The 13,425-nt window shown below is 46.0% G+C and overlaps 1 protein-coding gene across 2 annotated transcripts in view; it reads left to right on the top strand.

Annotated features, from left to right (window-relative positions):
* ZNF451 (zinc finger protein 451) overlaps window positions 1-13,425 on the top strand; it is a 345,089-nt gene that overhangs the window by 35,897 nt on the left and 295,767 nt on the right. The gene's annotated exons all lie outside the window — the stretch shown is intronic.

The raw sequence follows: 13,425 nt of genomic DNA on the forward strand, positions 1-13,425 counted from the left end.
CCATTTTAAGTTGTTTTTTTTTTGTTGTTGTTGTTTTGGCTTTGAGGCCCGCTTAGGCCTGAGCACCGGTCAGGAGTTTTCTGTGAGGATTTTTGTTTATTCCCTCACCATTGAGGCAATTGACTTGGCCTCGGTTGTTTGTTTTTTCCGCAGTGTCTTAGAAGGTTCCCACTTGCTTAGGCGCTGTGCCTAGTGTAACAGGGTCAGGTCTAGCATGGACCCCCACATAGGAGCCAACTTTTCAAAATTATTGGGGGTGCTAAGCCCAATGTAAATAACCCCATCCTTGGGCACATACAAGGAATTTTCTCAATATTGGAGGTTCTCAAGTACTGTTTTTAATTACCCCTCTCTAGACCCCCGCAGGACCCTTGCCCACGGAGGTGGAGAGAGGGTTTCAGAAGGCTCATAATAAGTCTCCTAAATATGACCTCTGTTTTCTGGCTCCTAATTTCCAAGGACATCCTAGGGCATCTATTCTCCCACATGATGTACTAGAGTTTAAAAGATAGTCTATTTATGTGATATAAGGTGTGAAATGAAACAGAGAAATTAACACAGAGACTAGAGAATATTGAGATAGAAATAGTCTTTTATTCTCACCAATCAGGACTTCAAGTTGGTACACACATCAGTCAGATTCTGGGTTCAACCGGCCAGGGCTTCGCCGTTGTCCGAGTCAAGTTGGGGAGGGACTCCAACGATAGCTCTGATGCACAGTTCTTATATAGTATTTGGTCCCCATACAAGTCTATGGAGAGGGATTTTTTTTATCTTAACCATAGGTCAGGTGTCCACCTGTTTCTTAATCTTCTTGTAAATAACTCCTAATATGGACTGTTCCTAATCTTGTGCAACCATCTCTTCTAAGATGAAGAGATCAGTTCCATATCTTGTGACTCTGGCTGCCATTTTACCTGTATCAGCCTCCATGTTCTGAACCAAACTTTTTAGGATTTTAGCCATTAATTCTTTGTTTTTGGCTTTTGTACTGCTTTTGAATGTCACATTTAATTCTAATAAGGCTTATCAAGCAGCCCTGCTTCTGCAGGTGCTCAGCAACAAGGCCATCATCAGATTTTTAGGCCTAGTCAGTGCTTTTCAGCAGTTTAAGCTATATAACTCGGCCCACCACTATTCCAGTGGATGGGTCTCAAGCTGGGACACATATTAACTTGCTGGAAAAGCAAGTCCTTGCTCAGCCAGTCATAGATTTTTAAACCTAGCTGGTATTTTTACAGCCTGAGTCCTAAAATCTGGCCTTCCACCCTTCCGGTGGGCATCCAGTGAGGGCCTCTTGCTGTACTATAATTATACAGTACCCACAGCACCCACAGAGCTGGCTCCAATGACCCCCATAATTAGTGTTTGAGGTGCCTAGGCTCTGATCATGATGCTTCTGTTTGTTCTCTCAGTTTAAAAATGCAGAAAGAACTCAGAAGTCAAGGCAGGCCTGACAGGAGAAACTTTTTGGGTCCTCCAAGTCCGGACCATTGACATCGGGATTGGAAGCATGAGTTCCCCTTGCCGCTGGAGCTGCATGGGAATGCACCAACATTGGAGGTCTCCACCTGCCTTGACCTTAGGCACTGATAGTAAGTCCTGGGATAGATCTGCATTGGACCTGACACCGAGGAAGCATGTGGATTCAAGATCGTCCTTGTCTGCACTGAAGGACAGCGATGCCTCATATCGGATGAAGGTAAAGGAGCATCGGTCCTCCTTAATGCATGGTTCTGGGAGTTTGGGGGTATCAGTGTCGCTGACACCTGAGAAGCATTTGCGGTGCCACCGTGACAATCTCCCTGTGGCTGCTACCCTGCTACCAATTTGGCACAGATGGATTTCCAGGCTGCTTCCTTACAAATACTATACCAGTCTTTTTCTATGCCTGTCCTCAAGCAGTGGGTCCAAGCCATGCTCCAGGAGGAATTTGGCACCTTCTTGCAGGGTGTAGTGCAGAGGCATTAAGGGCATTTGTGCCGGACATTGAGCTGCTTCAGTCCATTCTGGAGGCTCATGCCATGCCTGTCAGGTGGTAATCTATGCTGGTGCCTCATCTGGCGTTGGCACAGCACCACCAATGCAGTTTCCCTATTTACATTGGGGGAGGAAGCTGCCCTAGAGTGTCAGGGGCAAACTGCACTTCATCGCTCATCATCGAGGCCTAGACTGCCTCCAAGCAGACAGAGGCAGGTGCACTGGGACTTCTAGTTGCGTTTTATTTTGCTGAGTGTGAGACTGATTGCTCCTGGGCTTCTGAAGAGGAAATAGAAAACTTATCAGAGGAGAGGTTTCTCCCCACCACAGGAGAGAAGGCAATCTCCTCCAGAGGAGCTCTCCTATTTTGGATTTCTCAGGGAAATGGTGGCGGCCATTCCATTTCATTTGGACATGGAGGATGAGCCCAGGGCTGAGTTATTAACAGTCTTGGATTATGGTTCTCTGCTGTGGGAGGATGTGACACTTCTTGCTCACTATGTCCTGCAAGATGCATAGATGAGAAATAGGAAGACCCCTCTCTTTGTGCAAGTAGTATTTAAGAAGGCGACTCCACATACAGAGTCCAGAAGGCTTCTGGATTCAGGCTGCAGAGCTTTGCCAGTTAGCCAGTAAGAAGAGTGTAGGAAATATCTAGCTAGGGGCACTTTTTTGATTCTTTTGATGTGCCATCCCAGCCTCTGCTTTGGATGTGGGAATGCACATACTCTTATGACTGTTTCTGATCTGGAACCCGTGGTTCAGGAGAAGTTGGGAGACCTCCTTTGCCATGGAGACAGTCTTTGGGATGAAGAGATTGCAGACCTCATGAAGAAACACACTGATACCATCAAGTCTCTCTCTGTCTCCTTCTTTTGTGCCCTCCAACTCACGGAGGTTTTCAGGGGGATATAGAAGGGTTACCTACTACTTTCAAAGGTGTAGGTGTACCTGTTCTTGTCCTCAGCAGCAGGCATGCGCCCAGCGCTCCCGTTCTCAGCAACAGTGGACCCAGAAACACTAGCAGGCTCCCTGGTCAAAGTCAGGGACGTTCTTTTGACTGGCTCCAAGAAAACCATAGCCACAATAAAAGTATGGGTCCCAGATGATAACCTCGTGTGAGGGAGGCTGAACTTTTTTTCAGGAAAGGTGGCCCCTTGTAACCTGAGACTGGTGGGTTCTGAAAATAGTCTGAATCAGTTACACTCTCTCAGTTGGCAACACAAGCCTCCAAACTGCCCTCTGAGAGCAGCATTCCTCAGCTCCTCAGCACAGGAACATTCTCACAAAAGAACTTTTCCTTCTCAAGGCCCACGCAGTCGAACTCATTCCACCAGGTGAAGAAGGGAAGAGATTCTATTACAAGTACTTCCTTCTACCCAAGCATACAGGGGGATTTCATCCCATTCTAGACCTAAGGGCCATAGACCAAGTACCTGGTCAAAGAAAAGTTCAGGATAATATCCCTGGGCACACTTCTTCCCATGGTTCAGGAAAACAATTGGCTGTGCTCTCTGGACTTAAAGGATGCTTACACCCATATCCAGATACATCCCAGTCACAGGTGGTATCTCAGATTTCAAGTAGGGAAGCATCTTGCTGTTTTGCCTTGTGCCCACCCCTAGAGTTTTTACAAAGTGCTTTGCCATAGTCACAGCATTACTATGCACCCTGGGGGTGCATGTGTTTCTATATTTGGATGCCTGGCTGATCAAGTGCACATCAAAGGAAGGTGCTCACGAGTTGGTGCAGAGGACTATTTGGGGGTTGGGGCTGCTAGGGTTTGTTATAAACTACCCCAAGTCCTACCTGCTCCTTTGTACAATTGAAGTACATAGGAACCCTGCTAGATATGGTACAGGCTTGAGCCTACCTTCTGCTGGAACAAGCAGATACCCTGTAGCCATCACCAGTTGGGTTCAGAGCAGCCAGCTGGTCACAGCTCGGCAAATGTTGTGATTAATGGGTCACATTGCCTCCACTGCCAATGTCACTCCCATGGCTGGCCTCCATTTGAGGAGCACCAATATACCCTTGTGTCCCAATGGCGTGAGGCCATGGGAAACTTTGCAGATGTCATCTTCATAACCCCAGAGTTGGCCCAGTCACTTCTCTGGTGGACGATTTGGCCCCGTCTGGTTTTGAGACTCCCATTCCATATTCTAGCTCCTCAGAAGATGCTGACAACAGGTGTGTCCAACCTAGGATGGGGAGCCCTTATAGATGGCCTTCATATCCAAGTTCTGTGGTTTGCTCAGGAGATTTTATTTCACTTACATCAGCCTCCTAAGGGTGATATGGAATGTTCTAATGGCTTTCAGAAATTAGGTGCTGAACCAAATTATTCTCATTCTTACAGACAACCCGGTTGCCATGTATTATGTTAACAAGCAGGGAGGTATGGGATCATACCTCTTTTGTCAGGATGTGGTATTGAGCCACAAATTACGGCATGGTGCTCCGAGCTGTGTACTTGGCAGGGAAGCAGAACAGCCTGGCACACAGACTGAGCAGGGTGATGCAACCGCCTGAGTGGTCTCTCAATATGGTCATTGCCCAAAAGATCATCTGAGAGTGGGGCACACCCTCTGTGGATCTTTTAGCCACTAGCATCAGATGCATTCCTCCTTGATTGAGGGAAGGGTCTCCTGTATTTGCATCCTCTAATCAGGAAGACTTTGCTGAAACTTAAACAGGACCAGGCTGACTATGATCCTCATTGTGTCTTACTGGCCAAGGCACATCTGATTTCCTTTTCTTTTGTAATTGTTCTCTGAAGAGACTGGACTGTTTTTGGACTCTCATCATGTAGAACAACTCTCATCTTCAGCACCCCATCCTCCAGTCCCTGGACCTCATAGCCTGGATGATGAGAGCTTAAGATTTTCATTCCTTTAACTGCCTAAGGGTGTCTCCAGGGTCCTGTTGGCTTCCAGGAAAGATTCCATTAAGAGGTGTTATATTTTTAAGTGGAGGAGATTTATCTGTTGTGAGGGCAAGGCACTGGATCCTCTCTTGCCCTACACAAAACCTGCTTGAATGCCTCCTATACCTTTCCGAGTTTGTTTTGAAGACCAACTCTGAGTTCACCCTGGTGCAGTCGGTGCTTATCACTGTGTAGGAGGAAAGCCTATCTCTGTACAGCCTCTAGGTTTTCACTTCATGAGAGTTTGCTGTTGACAAAGTCTCCATCAGATCTCCGTGTCGTGGGATCTCTGTTGTCATCTTCGCCCAACAGATGAAAGCTCCTTTCGAGCCACTTGATTTCTGTCATCCTGAAGTTGTTTTTGATGGTGGTCACTTCAGCCCAGAGTCAGTGAACTTCAGGTCCCAGTAGCTAATCCAACTTACACAAGATTTCATCATAAGAGTAGTACTCTGCACGCACCCTAAGTTCCTCCCAAAGGTAGTGTTGGAGACCCATTTTTAGTTAAGATGGGTCAATCATTCTTCCCAAAACCTCATGCCCACCCTGGTAAAAACACACTGCACACTTGGACTGCAAACAAGCCTTGGCTTTGTGTGTGGAGCAAACTAAAGCCCATAGACTGTCCACTCAGCTTTTTATTTCTTTTGATCAAACAGGATGGAGACAGCTATCGGAAAACACATTTTGTGCAATTGGCTAGCAGACCGCAGCTTTTCATTTATGCCCAGGCTGGACTGACTTTGAAGGGTCATGTCATGATTCACAATGTTAGAGCCATGGCTGCGTCGGTAGCCCACTTGAGATCAGCCTGCATAGAGATTTACAGAGCTGCAACGTGGTCTTCAGCCCACACATTTACATCTCATTACTGCCTCAAGCAGCATACCTGATGTGATAGCTGGTTTGGTCACAGTCCTGCAGAATTTGTTTGGTGTCTAGAATCTAACTCCACCCTTCTAGGCCCAGTTTTCTTATGTTCCAGGCTGCACCTTCAGAATGAGACTGTGCTTAGTTTCAGGTTAAATGGTTCTGTTTGGTCATGCTATTGTAAGCCTCTATTGTCCACGAATTGTTTTCGGTGAGCCTGGTAGCTATGGATCCCCTACGTGAGAAATGTCCTACTTGTCCTCGGAGAAAGCGAAGTTACTCACCTGTAGCAGGTGTTCCCTGAGGGCAACAGGATATGTATTCTCGCATCCCCTTTCCTAAGAGTGGTATTTTTTGCTTTGATATTGTACTGCTGGTACTACATGATCACTCTGGGCAGGAAGGCATGTGTGGTGGGATGCTGTCAAAGGCTTCTTAAAGCTATAGGACACTAAAGATTGCAGGTCTGTGGGGTTGGCAATCCCACTTATGGGGACTGGAGTCTAGTTACCCTATCTTTCCAGAGGAGAGTGGCAGGACACTTCCCAGTCTCTGTTGCCTTCCTGATTTAAGCATGTCCAAGTGGGTAGCCACTAGAGACCCTGTGGCTTTGGACATAGAAGTCCTGTGAGCTATCATAGCTTGTTCTTGCTTGGTTTGGGTGGAGCTTGTGTAAGTCACACTTGACTGAATTGGTCAGGCATGTATGATGAGGAAGGTGAAATTTAAGCTTGCTTATTTTATTTTATTTTTTTTAGTCCTAGGCCAGTTCAGAACTCACTCAGGGAAGTCTTGGAGATTCAGATGTCTGACAGTCAAGTTCAGAAAACTTAGAATGAGTGGGTTTCTGGTGGTAATTAGACTGCTCATACTCTTGGAATAGAGTATTTTCTCTTTGGTTTAGTGACCATGGAGTGAGGTTTTTGGCTGCATCTGGGTTGATTTGAAAGCTAAAAACAAAACTGCCTTCGCTTTTTTTTAGCGTTGACATAGGATACTTAACAGCTCACACCTGCCCACCTATAAGAGGAGTCAGCTAGAATTTTTTTTTTGTCTTTTTCTGCTGGTAGGAGGACATAACCCACTTGTTTAGTGTGGCAGACTGAAGGAAAATAATGTAACTTTTTTTTTTGTTTGTTAATCTTTTTTGAGAATAGAGGAGCCAAGAGAGAAATGTTAACGGGGCAGGGAACTGAAGTTGGTTGTTTTCATTTATGGAACGGGGGAAAGATCCTAGTGTATATATAATGCTATCAGTTCAGAATATAACAGATTTTAAAACCATAACTTAATTCTAAGATCATAAAAAAAAAAAAAAGGGGGGTCACGTGATGCCTGCTTCCTGATCAGCAGCAGGAGGGAAGAGCTCCGCCAATTCTCGGGCAAAAATCAGCTTAAAATACACCGATCTCACCCCGAAGTACCTCTGTCTAACAGCGGTTGACCCCTAACATCACCAGGAATTGGTGCAGCGAAAGCGGGAACGAAATTACGACGGGTATGCCCACAAAGAGCCAGAGAAGTCAGAAAGGTAAAACCACGCAAGTACAACTGGCGGCAAAGATGGCGGAAGAGCGGGAGGCCCTACAGCCGAACACTGTGCAAACAGGAGAATGGGCACGTGAGATATCGAGGACAGTAGCGACAGCACTGGAAGACCGCCTCAACAAGATCCAGTCTGCAGTAGATGAGATAAACGAAAAGTTTGACTCTCAGGCACGGCGGCTGGACGAGGTGGAACAGCGTGTATCCACACAGGAAGAGAACTCACGAGGCATGGCGAGTCATATCTCAGACTTGCAAAAAGAAGCGCAGGCCCTGTGAGAGCGGCTGGAAGAACAAGAAAATAGAAGCCGAAGAAACAACTTGAGGGTTGTTGGGTTACCAGAGTCGGTTCGGGATGCAGAGCTGTATCAATTTTTCAACACGTGGCTCCCAAAGCAGTTAGAAGTGGAAGGAAGACCAGACTCATGGCAAAGTGATCGGGCACACAGGATCGGAACGCGAAGAGAAGGGGATCCTAAGTCGCGTACAGCTATAGCCCATTACCTGAATTGGACAGGAAAAGAACAGCTGCTCAAGTCGTTTCGAGCGAGGAAGACTGTGCTGGAGTATGAAGAGCACAGAATCCTTCTATTTAATGACTATTCTTCGACAGTAGCGCAGCAACGCAGAGCCATGGCGCCAGCCTGCACTTCCCTGTACAAGAAAGGAATCAGATTCGCGCTTACATTTCCCGCTAAGCTGCGAGTCTGTCATGAGGGAAAACAGTTAGCTCTACATGATGCAGCAGCAGCTCAGAATTTTCTGGACAATATCAATCGTGAGGGCCAGAAGAAAAAAGCCCAGTGACTGTAAATGTAAAGGTATGCGGGCAGGGAATTGAACAGACATAAAGAGGAGTGTGTTAATGTGATTTGCTTTTTCTTACTGATAGCCGTTTGATAATTTCCAAGTTATATGGGACATAAAGTTCAGCATTTGTCCGTGGTTGGTACTGAGCACATCAATAAGATCACGTAGACTGCTGGAGGCCCCAGAACTGTTTAACCCCTGTTGAAATTAATTGAGCTGGAGTTAAGGGCTACAAGAAAGAGTCTTAAATGAGAGGGCCAGAGGGCTAGAGCTTAGAGACTGTAAACTTAAAAGCCTGACGATGAGGAATCGGGCAGACATAAAAAAGGAATCAGTTAATGTGTTTTACTTTTTCACACTGTTTACCGTTTGATATTTTCAAAAATATATGATATATAATACCCAGCACTTGCACGTGGGTCGGGCACCCCGCTCAGCAGTACTGGGCGGGCTGTTAGGACCATGTGGAATGATGGAGTTTCCAGAGTTATAGAACTTTTGTTACATTTAAGTGAGTTGGGGTCAACTGTTATAAGGGATGGTAATGAACTGGAATGGGGGTTTCCCATGGCCTGAGAGGGAGCGGGGTGGGAAATGTTTTATTTTTTCTTTTTCTCTTGCTGTATAGATTGGGAAAGGGGAAGGATGCAGGATAGAATGGAAAGGGAGGGGAAGGGGCGTGTTTGGATTGTTTGAAATAATAGGGGGGGGGTAGGGGAATGCATGTGGAGAGAGCGAATGGGGGTCCAAGAGATGGGGGTTAGGTGTCGCTAGGGAACAGATCTGGTCAACGACGGGGTCCATGGGGCAATTGGATGGGATAGGAGCACACATACTGAAAACAAGGGGGTCCGGCGGGTTCGGCTGGGAGGCCCGCGGGATACTAATACTATTTAACATTTCTAGAGCGCTACAAAGTGTACGCAGCGCTGTACAAACACAGAAGAAAGACAGTCCCTGCTCAAAGAGCTTACAATCTAATAGACAAAAAGTAAAGCATTTAAATTTAAAATATTTAAGCAGTCAAGCACAAGAGAACAGTCACAGAAGGACAGAAGATGTTGAAGGGTGGTCAGTGTGATTAGGTGTAACTCTGGTTGGAGTAGTGGGAGAAGGTGATAGAAGAATAGAAATGGGTGAGGTAAAGTAATGAGTGGGTTGATAGGGAGGTTATATAAGACATGTCACTCTAGGGGTGGGTGGGTAGAGGGGTAGGGTGGGTAGGATTAAGTCTAAAGCAGGAGAAGGTATTCTCTGCAGCCTATCTGTGAGATGGAAAATGCTCTCTGAAGCTGCTGCTATAAGTTGTTAGTTTTCTCTCCCTGAAAGAGATCCAAGCCACACCCACGAAGTTCAAACTGTCAGTGGGGAGGGTGAGGGGAGGAAATGGCAGTGCTTGATGAAAAAGAGAGCTCAGTTTGATAGGAGATATACTATAGGATGTCATTCTGAGGCCAGGCTAAGTCTAAAGCAGGAGAAGGTATTCTCTGCAGCCTATCTGTGAGATGGAAAATGCTCTCTGAAGCTGCTGCTATAAGTTGTTAGTTTTCTCTCCCTGAAAGAGATCCAAGCCACACCCACGAAGTTCAAACTGTCAGTGGGGAGGGTGAGGGGAGGAAATGGCAGTGCTTGATGAAAAAGAGAGCTCAGTTTGATAGGAGATATACTATAGGATGTCATTCTGAGGCCAGGCTAAGTCTAAAGCAGGAGAAGGTATTCTCTGCAGCCTATCTGTGAGATGGAAAATGCTCTCTGAAGCTGCTGCTATAAGTTGTTAGTTTTCTCTCGCTGAAAGAGATCCAAGCCACACCCACGAAGTTCAAACTGTCAGTGGGGACGGTGAGGGGAGGAAATGGCAGTGCTTGATGAAAAAGAGAGCTCAGTTTGATAGGAGATATACTATAGGATGTCATTCTGAGGCCAGGCTAAGTCTAAAGCAGGAGAAGGTATTCTGTGCAGCCTATCTGTGAGATGGAAAATGCTCTCTGAAGCTGCTGCTATAAGTTGTTAGTTTTCTCCCCCTGAAAGAGATCCAAGCCACACCCACGAAGTTCAAACTGTCAGTGGGGAGGGTGAGGGGAGGAAATGGCAGTGCTTGATGAAAAAGAGAGCTCAGTTTGATAGGAGATATACTATAGGATGTCATTCTGAGGCCAGGCTAAGTCTAAAGCAGGAGAAGGTATTCTCTGCAGCCTATCTGTGAGATGGAAAATGCTCTCTGAAGCTGCTGCTATAAGTTGTTAGTTTTCTCTCCCTGAAAGAGATCCAAGCCACACCCACGAAGTTCAAACTGTCAGTGGGGACGGTGAGGGGAGGAAATGGCAGTGCTTGATGAAAAAGAGAGCTCAGTTTGATAGGAGATATACTATAGGATGTCATTCTGAGGCCAGGCTAAGTCTAAAGCAGGAGAAGGTATTCTCTGCAGCCTATCTGTGAGATGGAAAATACTGAGACAAAGTGAGCGGAGCGGTTTGATCACTAACTTAGAATATGGTTAAGTTAAAACTCATTTCCCTAAATGTAGATGGTCTGCATTCCCCGGTAAAGCGGACCAAAATACTATCATGGCTCAAAAAGAATGGAGCAGATATTGCTTATGTACAAGAAACACATATGACTATGGCAGAACACGCTAAATTAAAGAGAGGATGGGTGGGTGAAGTAGTTAGTTCAGCTTTCAATAGTAGACAGAGGGAGGTTGCCATTTTAATACACAAGCAGCTTCCGCTACACGTACACAAAATAATCTCAGATAAAGAGGGTAGATACATAATACTCTTGGGAGAACTGTGGGGCAGAAAGCTAGGTCTCTGCAACCTATATGGTCCAAATACCTATAATCATAAATTCTTTTCAGAGATAGTGGCCCGACTGCTCCCCTTCACAAGCTGTCAATTAATAGTGGGAGGTGATTTTAATACAGTGGGGGAAATAAGTATTTGATCCCTTGCTGATTTTGTAAGTTTGCCCACTGACAAAGACATGAGCAGCCCATAATTGAAGGGTAGGTTATTGGTAACAGTGAGAGATAGCACATCACAAATTAAATCCGGAAAATCACATTGTGGAAAGTATATGAATTTATTTGCATTCTGCAGAGGGAAATAAGTATTTAATCCCTCTGGCAAACAAGACCTAATACTTGGTGGCAAAACCCTTGTTGGCAAGCACAGCGGTCAGACGTCTTCTGTAGTTGATGATGAGGTTTGCACACATGTCAGGAGGAATTTTGGTCCACTCCTCTTTGCAGATCATCTCTAAATCATTAAGAGTTCTGGGCTGTCGCTTGGCAACTCGCAGCTTCAGCTCCCTCCATAAGTTTTCAATGGGATTAAGGTCTGGTGACTGGCTAGGCCACTCCATGACCCTAATGTGCTTCTTCCTGAGCCACTCCTTTGTTGCCTTGGCTGTATGTTTTGGGTCATTGTCGTGCTGGAAGACCCAGCCACGACCCATTTTTAAGGCCCTGGCGGAGGGAAGGAGGTTGTCACTCAGAATTGTACGGTACATGGCCCCATCCATTCTCCCATTGATGCGGTGAAGTAGTCCTGTGCCCTTAGCAGAGAAACACCCCCAAAACATAACATTTCCACCTCCATGCTTGACAGTGGGGACGGTGTTCTTTGGGTCATAGGCAGCATTTCTCTTCCTCCAAACACGGCGAGTTGAGTTCATGCCAAAGAGCTCAATTTTTGTCTCATCTGACCACAGCACCTTCTCCCAATCACTCTCGGCATCATCCAGGTGTTCACTGGCAAACTTCAGACGGGCCGTCACATGTGCCTTCCGGAGCAGGGGGACCTTGCGGGCACTGCAGGATTGCAATCCGTTATGTCGTAATGTGTTACCAATGGTTTTCGTGGTGACAGTGGTCCCAGCTGCCTTGAGATCATTGACAAGTTCCCCCCTTGTAGTTGTAGGCTGATTTCTAACCTTCCTCATGATCAAGGATACCCCACGAGGTGAGATTTTGCGTGGAGCCCCAGATCTTTGTCGATTGACAGTCATTTTGTACTTCTTCCATTTTCTTACTATGGCACCAACAGTTGTCTCCTTCTCGCCCAGCGTCTTACTGATGGTTTTGTAGCCCATTCCAGACTTGTGCAGGTGTATGATCTTGTCCCTGACATCCTTAGACAGCTCCTTGCTCTTGGCCATTTTGTAGAGGTTAGAGTCTGACTGATTCACTGAGTCTGTGGACAGGTGTCTTTCATACAGGTGACCATTGCCGACAGCTGTCTGTCATGCAGGTAACGAGTTGATTTGGAGCATCTACCTGGTCTGTAGGGGCCAGATCTCTTACTGGTTGGTGGGGGATCAAATACTTATTTCCCTCTGCAGAATGCAAATAAATTCATATACTTTCCACAATGTGATTTTCCGGATTTAATTTGTGATGTGCTATCTCTCACTGTTACCAATAACCTACCCTTCAATTATGGGCTGCTCATGTCTTTGTCAGTGGGCAAACTTACAAAATCAGCAAGGGATCAAATACTTATTTCCCCCACTGTACCTTGGCAGATCCCACATTGGATTGCAAACCAGCGAAGATGAGAGGTAATGCCACAGAAAATAAGGGGGTTCAATTTGTTATGAATCAATTGGGGGCGGTGGATGTGTGGAGGTTACTTCACCCGCACGAGATGGACTTCACTTTTTACTCGCACCCACACAACATGTATTCTAGGTTGGATTATTTTCTCATTTCACAAACACTGTTCTCTTCAGCAAAGGAGGTCCACATAGTAGATCAAGCATTATCAGATCATGCAGCAATCACCTTAGCTATAGCATACACGGCTGAAGGGGCGGAAAGGGTATGGAGATTTTCTCCAGCATTATATAATGATGTGGCATTCCGAACCTTCCTCAGAGAGCAGTGGGTGGACTACCAGGCTCATAATGACAGTCCGGAAGTGGTGGCTAATACATACTGGGAGGCTTCTAAGGTGGTACTGAGGGGGCATATAATAGCCTATACAGCGGGGAAGAAGAAAAAGTTAGAGGCAGAGTTACTACAATTATCCCAGGAGTACCAGACGCTGAGAAGGCAACATGCTAGACATCTTGACAGCTCCACGAAAGAATGACTGGTGGGTCTCCGTAGACAAATAGATCAGATCCTTTCTAGTAGGGCTGAGGCAGATATTTACTATCAAAGATTTAGGTTGTTCAGGTGGGGCAACAAGGCCGGAAAGCTTATGGCCAATCTGGTACGCCCGTACAAAAAAACGACAGGTTATCTCAGTTATCAAAGATAGTGCAGGACGACAATATCAAGACGCAACCCA

The sequence above is a fragment of the Microcaecilia unicolor genome, chromosome 3 (assembly GCF_901765095.1).
Source record: "Microcaecilia unicolor chromosome 3, aMicUni1.1, whole genome shotgun sequence".
NCBI lineage: Eukaryota > Metazoa > Chordata > Amphibia > Gymnophiona > Siphonopidae > Microcaecilia > Microcaecilia unicolor.